The sequence below is a fragment of the Hyaena hyaena genome, unplaced genomic scaffold, assembly GCF_003009895.1.
Source record: "Hyaena hyaena isolate Hyena2069 unplaced genomic scaffold, ASM300989v1 scaffold_11, whole genome shotgun sequence".
NCBI classification, from domain to species: domain Eukaryota; kingdom Metazoa; phylum Chordata; class Mammalia; order Carnivora; family Hyaenidae; genus Hyaena; species Hyaena hyaena.
The window spans coordinates 557,127-566,840 of NW_024080643.1; positions in this window are offsets into that span (position 1 = coordinate 557,127).

Here is a 9,714-nt window from a genome sequence, read left to right on the forward strand (position 1 = left end):
GAGCCGGCACCGCTGCGGGCCCCCGAGGCGTACGGAGGTGAGGCGGTGCTCTGACCCCGAGGGCTCGCAGCGGGGCTCTGCACAGAGCTGCGGAGAGGTACTCTCCTGGTCTCGCCCCTTTCGCGTGTTGATTGCATTCCGGTTCTCGCCCTCCGTAACCTGCGTGCACCTTGCCACCCAGATCGCGGAGACACCCACGGGGGAAATCCCTCACCTGGGGTGTGTGGGGGAGAGTGCTTGAGGCTGAAAATCAGCCCGGGACCACTGACGACGGAAACCGTGCCCGGGCCCAGCAAGCTCGAGGCAGCCGGTGCCCGCCAGGCGGAGCCGCGGTTTCCGTCTCGGGGACAGAGCGCGGCGGGGGCGCCGGCAGGCAGCCTGCGCGGGGACTCGGGGTCGCCGGGGCCAAGCGCGCCGTCCGCTGCCTCGGCTCCGCGGGCCCCGCGCGGGAATGCAGCGGGCGTGCGGAGTCCCGCGACCGGCGGGGGCTCCTCCTTCCGGCTCGCTCCCAGCGGCTGACGCGCTCTGCGAAGGGCTGGCCCGGAGCCGCTAATGGCCCGCGCGGCCGGAGGAAATGGCTCTGCGGGGATTGATCTCACCGGGAAGCGGCCGGGTCGGCGCTGCGGTTCTGAGGAGTCTGGCTCCTCGCAGCTCTCCGCCTTTCCTTGTCCAGCCGCGGCAGGCACACACACACACACACACACACACACACACACACACACACACAACTATTTCAAAATTTCTAGCCTAAGGCTCCTATCCTCAACCGATGATCTACCTTTCATTGAGGTTATGGAAATCAAAAGCTGGAAGCGATTTTCTAAATTTGGCTTTTATCCGGGACTTCCTCCCCCTGGGGACTGCGGCCGGTGGAGGGAGAGCACAGCCGACACCCGCGGAAGCGAGCAGGTCTTCTCGCTTCTCCCTGGAAGATGGGGGTGAGATGGGGCTCGGGGTTCTGCACACCTCCACCTTAGGAAGTTTGGGCATTCTGATGCCCCCGTGCCCGGTAGGCGTAGCTAGTGGAAGTGTGCTGAGCACTTCTGTGTCAGAGCTGAGCTAAGCCTAACACTGAATGAGCACATAGGCTTTTCCTAGCTACCCCGATCACCCTCAGTTTACAGAGCACAACATCGGGGCTCACGGAGGCGCAGTAACTTGCCCGAGCGTACCCACCTAATTGTTGGTCAAAAGCAGATCTGTCACCTATGTCCTTCCACTGAGGGAAGATGTGGATTCCCCTGAACGGGGAGCCCAGGTCTTAGGGGACAGTTTTAATTCTTAATAGCTCCCCAACTGATAGGGGTGAGGAGTGGACACAGGGGGTTCCAAAGCCGCTGCCTGGCACCTCAGGGTTCAGGATGCGTTGTGTAGAAAATGAAGGGATGCAGAATTTATATCAGTCGCTCTTACTGTCAGTGTGTCCAGTGTCATTTAGGGGCTGTATTAGTTTGCTAGGGCTGCTGTCATAACATAGGACAGACTGCAGGGCCTGAACAAGAGAATTCATTTTCTTGTAGCTCAGGAGACTGGAAGTTCAAGATCAAGGTATCAAGGGCTGGCCATCTCATGAGGCTTCTTCCCTTGGCTTGCAGATTCTCAGGCTCTGGGGAGTACTTATTTGAATGAGGGCGGGCGCATAATTCAGTCCGTAGCAGTGCTCAAATAAGTGTTAGCTGTAAGATATCCCACCCTGAAAAATGTGCACGGCTAATCCAATATGCAAATAAGTCAGCTTTTTATGTGTGCACGCAGACATCTTTCCTAAAAACAGCCGTGAGAAAATTGCCCAAACACTCTGTACTGCCTATTCATTGTTTTTTAAAAGTCACGAGTCTTTGGTTTGGCTCAAGCAAAATCATGTGTGAAATCCAATAAATGGGAAGTCTTTATTGCTCAACCACTTTTGAAAAAAATATCTATCAGAGAGGCCAATTTTTCCCCCTATCAAGTCTCATGATTTTCTATGAAACTGGGTTCTTACAAGAAAAGGCTTTTTCAAGAGGCCGCCTGGAGAGTATAGTACAGGCTGGAGGCCACTAGATGGCGCCCCGGGCAGAGGCAGGAGGAGACAATATGTCTGCAGGCACAGCTAAGGCTCCTGATTTGGTTTGAATGAAGCCTACACATTCAGTCATTCTTGAAGTTGGCTTTCTTCAATTAACAGGAAACTGCACTGGCTCTAATGGAAAAGTCGATTTTGTTTCGCTTTGCTTTTGGTTTGGGGCAGTAAAGCGCCATCTGTCATCTAGCAATCATAGTTAAGTGAAGCTGAAATGGTCACTATTAATATTAGGAGCTCTTTCTGCTCCATCAGAAATGTTAGGCATCTTCAGTGGCTGTGCTCTTTGGTACCTGACGCACTCTGTGTTTCCTCCCTACCTCCCAAGTGCAGCTTCTCTCTCTCTGGGTCTCCCGTCTCTGCTAAATAGATGGGCTTGTCTGCAAGCAGAGGACTGAATTCATTGAGTTCTTATAGCATAATGTCAGGAAAAGAGGAGGCATCCATAGGGAAGGAGCTGAAAAGGCGTTTGTGAAATAGAATAATGATTGTGTCAGATGCTCTGGGCCATGTACTGTGGGGCTGGAAGCGCCAGCATCGGAGCTGTGCGCTACCAGGACACTGCCACAGAGAGGATTCCTCCAGATTTTCATTCGTTTGTTTTCCCAGGCTATCGTGGGGTGAGTGGCTCTGCATTGCAGCCATCGCATCTCCTCGGGTCTTGGAGGGTGGCGGCAGGAGCGGGAGAGTAAGTGGCTTGTGCATTACTTGAAAATACTCTCCTGGACCGTGTGAGTCTGCTGGGTCTGGAGTCTGGTTGGGGCTTACTTTTCCACACCAAGTGCTCTGGGATAAGCTGAATGCTGCAGTCATTTCCAATCCTGGCTCCTTTTTTTTTTTTAAACCATCTGTGCTGGGTGATTTCCTGCTGTCCTCCAACACCCTATTCATTCTTGGCCTTTCTCTGCTCCGCTCTGCTCCGTGCCCCAGGGCCGTGTCTAGCCCCATGCCCTCGGCTCACTGTCTTCTTGCTTCCAGCTGGGCATGGCTGCTGGCAGGAAGAGGGCAAAGTCAAGGTGGCTGTTGCTTTGCTTCTTTCCAGTCGGTAAAGTTCGGGCCCTTTGGGACCCAAGCTCCTGCGAGGGGCTAGACTAGACCCAAAGTGCCCACCTCATCAGAAAGGCAGCCAGAAGCTCCTGGTCTCCGAGCTCAGACTCAGCACACAGGCCAGATGGAACGGGTGGACGAGGGCAGGGCAAGCTGGCCAGCATTCCCGCAGGAAGGGTGGAAAACCTAGTGCGACAACAGCCCTTTCATGGGTTTCAGACGGGGGAGCAGGAGGGCTGCACGGACGAACCTTGTGTTAATATTAACTCAGGGCCTTGGTAACTACGTCTCTCCGGATAAGGTCCAGAAAGACCCATGTCAGACAGAACTCAGCACCATGTGCCTGCAATTTCCGAGGACACCAGAGTATTGTGAGGACCGGACTGTCGCTCACCTGCTTTTATGCAGAGCGGATGCTTTGGACGTCTTTGTCCTCTTCCTTCGTCGGTTTGATTTCCCACCCCTGAGCTTGTTTGTTTCCTCTTCACAGACCCTCTCTAATTTTCCCATGCCCTTCCCAAATTTAAACTCTTAACACCAGAAGGATTATTTCCCGGTAAATTCTTCCACTCTTAAATTCTTTTGACACGAATGCTCATAGATTATGTTGAGACTTTTCTTTGTTTTGTTTTAAAACTAGCAGTCCCTTACAGAAGCATGTGTGATTCGATGTATGCGCTCACCTCCCAGGCCTTTTTAGGTCGAACTCTTTATTCATATGTTGTGTCCTGAGCTTACTGCAGGTTCCCAAAAGGGCCACTCCTCCTTGTTCCCATTGGACGTCTTCCTGGTTGGGACAAGTCATTTCTCTGATCTCAGAAAGTCTCTGATATCTCAGCCACTGAGCCGAGAAGGTAACGCTACTTCTCCTCTCCTTTTTAGCTTCCCTGCAGGGAGGGAGTCTCCAGTTCTATTCCTTAGATTGTGGGTAAAAATACAAGTAGCTCCTGTCTCAGACCTGATCCCTCTGTCAGGCCCCCCAGAGGGGCTGCCTGGAAAGACCTCTCCTCCTGGCCATGCTGTGCTCACCTTCCTTCCAGGCTAACCCTGGAGGGGGGGGGGGGGGGGGGGGGGGGGGGGGGGGGGGGGGGGGGTGGGGGGGTGGGGGGGGGGGGGGGGGGGGGGGGGAGGTGTGCTGTGGCTTAACAGAGCTGCATTTCCCGTGCTGCGCCAAGGGGAGTCCGCTTCGCTGAGGTTTATTATCTGATGACACCCGAGGGAGGAAGGCGGGGTGTTTCCTAACGTCATGGAGCCTGAGGCCCAAGTGGTTTGGGGAGGTCAGTGTCTGCAGTGGCACGCGGGAGCCGGGAAGGAGGCGGTGTTCATGATCGCCTGCCGGCCTCCTCCCACCCGCTCCTCTCTATGCACTGCCATGCCTGTGATTTCATCATGCACACCTTTGTAAACAATCCATTTAGCAACCAAATTATACGCTGGGTAATTATAGCTTCCAGCCTCGTTGTCAGGGGTCCCCAGCACAACAACCTGCTTGCGGCAATTACGCGGCCCGGGCAGGGCGCGGGGCTGTGCGTGAGCCCTGATGAGACATCTGGGAGAGACAGGATGTGGCGGGTGGGTTGCCTTGCCTCACGTTAATTGTCTCTGTCAGGTCTGCGGGTCTTGTTTTGACAGTTCCGAAATTGTGTTTGGACTCTTGATTAGATCAATATGGGAGGCCAGGCCAGAGAAGTTTGTCTTTGAGGGGAAAAGACAACCTGGTAAGATCAGATCCTTCGTGGGAAGGAAGGAGACTCTTCACACCCCTTTACCCTTCCTTATTTCCTTAGGGCTTTCCTTTTGTGCCCCTAGCTCTTAAAATGGATCCAGGAAACACGGGTAGAGGGTAAGAGCTGTACAGGTGAATGGAGTAATGGTAGGAGTCAAGGCCCATATCTAAAGTCCGTCTGTGCATTTAAAAGATGGATTCAGGGTTTGTTTTGAGCTCTCCCTCAGTGGCTCAATAGGAAATGGTTTTCAGGGGCGCCTAGGTGGCTCAGTAGGTTGAGCATCTGACTCTTGATTTCAGCCCAGGTCATGATCCCAGGGTCCTGGGATCGAGCCTTGTGTAAGGGCTCAGCCCTGAGCATGGAGCCTGTACGGGATTCTCTCTCTCTCTCCCTCTGCCCCTCTCCCCTGTTTGTACACTCTCTCTCTCTCTAAAATAAAAAATAATTTAAAAAAGAAATGGTTTTCATGGGGCAGAATGGGGAGGGAGGAGGGCACAAGGAGGGAGAAGGCAGCAGTGGGGGTGGCTGGTGGAAGTAGCCTCAAGCTGAAGAAAACTCTGCCGTGGCCCTGAGCTAGGGACGGAGGGGTGTGCTTCTCGTGTCTGGTGACAGTGATATCTGCTGGTGACGCTTGCAGTTACGACCTTGACATTCAGTGAGATCTGATGATACTTGACACCTCTGGTGACAGGAAAATCTCATCGCTGCAGCTGAGCACAGGGCCCCTCTCAGCCATCTAACTCTTGCTTCCCACGACAGCACGGATCCAACCCAGCCAGTGGCCTGAGCTCCATCTGCCCACGGACAGTCCCACTGCTGCAGAGGCTCAAGAGCTGACCCATTCGTGGAAGGACACAGTGAAGATGGGATGACGATTAATCCTGCCTGGGTGGCCCCAGGCTCTTGCCCTTGCGACCCTAGAGGGCTTTGCTCTGCAGATGCCTCTCCTCCGCCAGCCCTGCGCACCGGGAAGGGCCCCGCCATCTTCCCAGCGCCTCTTTGCTTGCTCAGCCCATCGGGAAGTGTTGAGGAAAGAGTCTCTGGAGTAGGAGGGAAGCAGATGGAAAAGAGCAGGGGAATTCACGAAACAGTGCTGTGGGCCAAGTGTCTCTATTACTGTGTTTAAGAAATGCGTGCAAAAACTTCACTTATCTTGAAATCACTCTGGGGTTGCTGGATGGTGTGTTCTGACTGCAACATTAGGCTGAGACTGAACCACATGGATCGTGGCTTCCATAGGATTATGGAAATAACAGTGTAAGGAAGCACGTGATAATTAACAAGTTGGACAGCAGCCATCAACTTTCCTCATCTTTCTGGAGAGCCTGGGAATACAGATCTTCTGGCTTAGTCTACACCCTGGGGAGCTTTGGCCCACAAGTGGCCCCCCTTTTATCCTAGGCAGACCCAGGGATACAGGCTTTGATCGGCAGCCAGAAGGGCTCAGAAGGATCTGAGGGGAAACATTCATTTCCCCTGAACCTCTCAACACTTGTTCACGAAAGATCTCCAAAGAGCTGCGTCTCTAGGGCCAAGTTCACTGTATTTAGGGGATTCTGCCCATTGTTTCTAAAATGAGTTTCTGGAACCCTCTGTCAGAACTACAATCCCATTTTAAAATTTGCCAGAGCAGTTCCTCAAATGCAATGGATAATTTGCTTAGCCATACTATTTGCATACATTTGCATATTTGTTTCAAAATTAAAATATGAGTAAGAATAAAAAGCTAATTACTCCAAAAACTGCATGAGTCACCACAATTAAAACAGTGTACAATAACTACTTACTGGCTTCAGAAGTCTCAGTGATCTGTTATTCATTGTTGCATACTTATTCTAATGTACTTTTCTTTTTAATTCATCTGTTTAATTTTTACATTTATTAACATTCATTCACCTATTCTGTACTGGGCTGCAAGATTTGTTTAAATAAGGGGCAATATTCATTGCCTCTTACACAATGCTGACTAAAGGACTTTTTTCCCCTTAATAATATTATGGGAGAAATTTAAACTAAAAGCGATGTCTTTGACTAAGATTCCAGATGCATCTTTCTTGTTATTGAAGTGTAAGTCGATATACAATATGATATTGGTTTCAGGTATACAACATAGTGATTTACATACATCATGAAATACTGACCTTGGCAGCTGCCCCTATAGCTGTCACCCTACAAATTATTACAATAGTATTGGCTACATTCCCTGTGCTGTGTTTTGCTTGTCCATGACGAAGTTTGGACCTCTCCATCCCATGAGCTGTTTTACCCATCTTCCGCCCCTCCTCCACCCCACCCCCCACCCCCGCAACCACCAGTTCCTTCTCTGCCTTTATGAGTCCATTTTGCTTTGTTCATTTGTTTTGCTTTGTTTTGTTTTCCATTCCATTATATAAGTGGAATCATATGATATTTGGGTTTGTCTGACTTCTTTCCCTGTAGTATAGTACCCCTAGGTCCATCCATCTTGTCACAAATGGAAAGATTTCATTATTATTATTTTTTTTTTGGCCAAGTAACATCCCATTGAATATGTATCCCACATCTTCTTTATCCATTCATCAGTCGCTGGACACTTGGGCTGTTTCCATAATTTTGGCTACTGTGAATAATGCTGCTATAAACATCAAGGTGCATGTATCCCTTTGAATTTGTGTTTCTGTATCCTTTGGGTAAATACCTAGTGGCCCAATTGCTGGATCATAAGGTAGTCCTATTTTTAACTTTTTGAGGGCCCTCCATACTGTTTTCCAGAGTGGCTGCTCCATTTATATTCCCACCAACAGTGCACAAGGGTTCCCCCCAATTCCTCACCAACACTTGTTATTTCTTGCGTTTTTGATGCTAGCCATTCTGACAGGTGTGAGGTGGTATTTTATTGTAGTTTTGACTTATATTTCCCTAATGATTAATGATATTGAGCAACTTTGCATGTGTCTGTTGGCCATCTGTCTTTTTTTAAAAATGTCTGTTCAAGTCCTCTGCCCATTTTTTAATAGGATTTTTTGGAGGTTTTTTTGTTGTTTTTGTTTTTTTGGGTTTTTTTTTTTTTTTGTAGTTGTTGATGTTGTTTCTGAGTTGTATGAGTGCTTCATATATTTTGGATATTAGCCCTTTATTGGTCATATCATTCGCCAATGGTAGTTGCTTTTCCATGTTGTTGATGGTTTCCTGCCTGCAAACGCTAAGCTTTTTGGTTTGATGTTGTCCTGACTGTGTATTTTTGCTTTTGTTGCCCTGGACTGAGGAGACATATCAAAATAATAGTAACAATAATAATAAAAATACTGCTAAGACTCATGTCCAAGAGTTTACTGCCTATGTTTTCATTTAGGAATTTTATGGTTTCAAAACCGGTCTTTTAATGTTTATTTATCTTTAAGAGAGACAGAGCACAAGTAGGGGAGGGGCAGAGAGAGAGGGAGACACAGAATCCGAAGCAGCTCCAGGCTCCGAGCTGTCAGCACAGAACTGGACACGGGGCTCAAACTCATGAACCATGAGATCATGACCTGAGCCGAAGTCTGATGCTTAACTGACTGAACCACCCTGAGTCTTTAATCCCTTTTGAGATTATTGTTGTCTAGATCTCCTCCCTCTCCCTGGAGCACCCTTCCCTCCCCCGCCCAGGACAGATCAGTCACCAGCATTTTCAGTGTCTCCTTTGCCAAGTTTCTTAAATCCACCCCGTCTTTTCCAGTTTCACCCCCCGACCTTAGCCCCAACAGTAACCCGCTTTGTGTGGATGGTTTCAGATTTCCTCCTGACTTGGAATCCATCCCACTCACTGTCCTCAAACGGTCTTCCCGCCACACTGATTTGAATGGTGTCTCCTGAACGAAGTCATCAATGACTGCACATCGTGGACAGATTAATGCCCCTGTTCCTCAGCCTGGCATTCGAGACTCCTGCATTCGTACTTTGCTCATAGAATAATTACGTGGGCTACTCTCACTGCCCTGTGGATGCTGCTTTGGTATTCTGTTCACACCATCACCCCCACCTCACTTCCGATCAACACTGCTGAGCACTTACGACGCATCAGCCATTCTTCCTGCTGGAAAAGCAAATGGTCCTCCCCTTTAGTCTTCCCGAGAGTAATTCAAACCCTATTGTCATGATGGATTGATCGATTGACTCATTCATTCAAGTTATATCTCACTTAGGATCCTGTCCCAGAAACTCTGAGGGATAGAGCTGCATGAAAACCAGCCCTTTCCCTCCACAGGCACCGCATTAGAAATCTCTGGTTTTGTCCATGGAATTTTATGCCCCACTCCCCACCCAGGCCAACAGACGGCTGGCTTTTCTCTGAAATAATATAGCCCCATGCTAGTTAGGACCTTTAGGTGTCAAGAAGCAGAACTGAGTAAAGAGTTTTTGTTTACTTGGTTGTTTGAGGCTAGTCAAGACACGAGGAGGAAAGGAATTTCCGCCCATGGCACATCCAGAAAAAGGCAGGGGCAGCCTTACACCAGGCGTCCAGGCTCCGGAGGGTAGGTTGGGGACTGATGATGTCCGAGGCGCTTCTGAGACCCGGGTCCGCCTGGTTGTGTTCAGACAGCCCATCTCCCCCTCCGCTCTGTGTGGCTGGGCTTACCTTACAGAACCTCCTAGTCCCCGCAGCAAGGAGCTGAGGATGAGAGCCTCCCAGCAGCGGATGGTGGCCGGCCGGCATCGCAGACAGGCCAGCGCTCGGCTCACGTGAAATTTCTCAGGCGGTGCCCTCGATCCCCCATGCACGGACCTCTCTTTCCCACAAGGTTGCAAACCCCCTAAGGGAAGGGGCAGTATTCTGTTCCTTATTTACATCCTGTGAGGCTATAACTCACAGCTTTGGCAGAATCACCTGGGAGGTTTTTAAAAACAGATTCCTCCCAA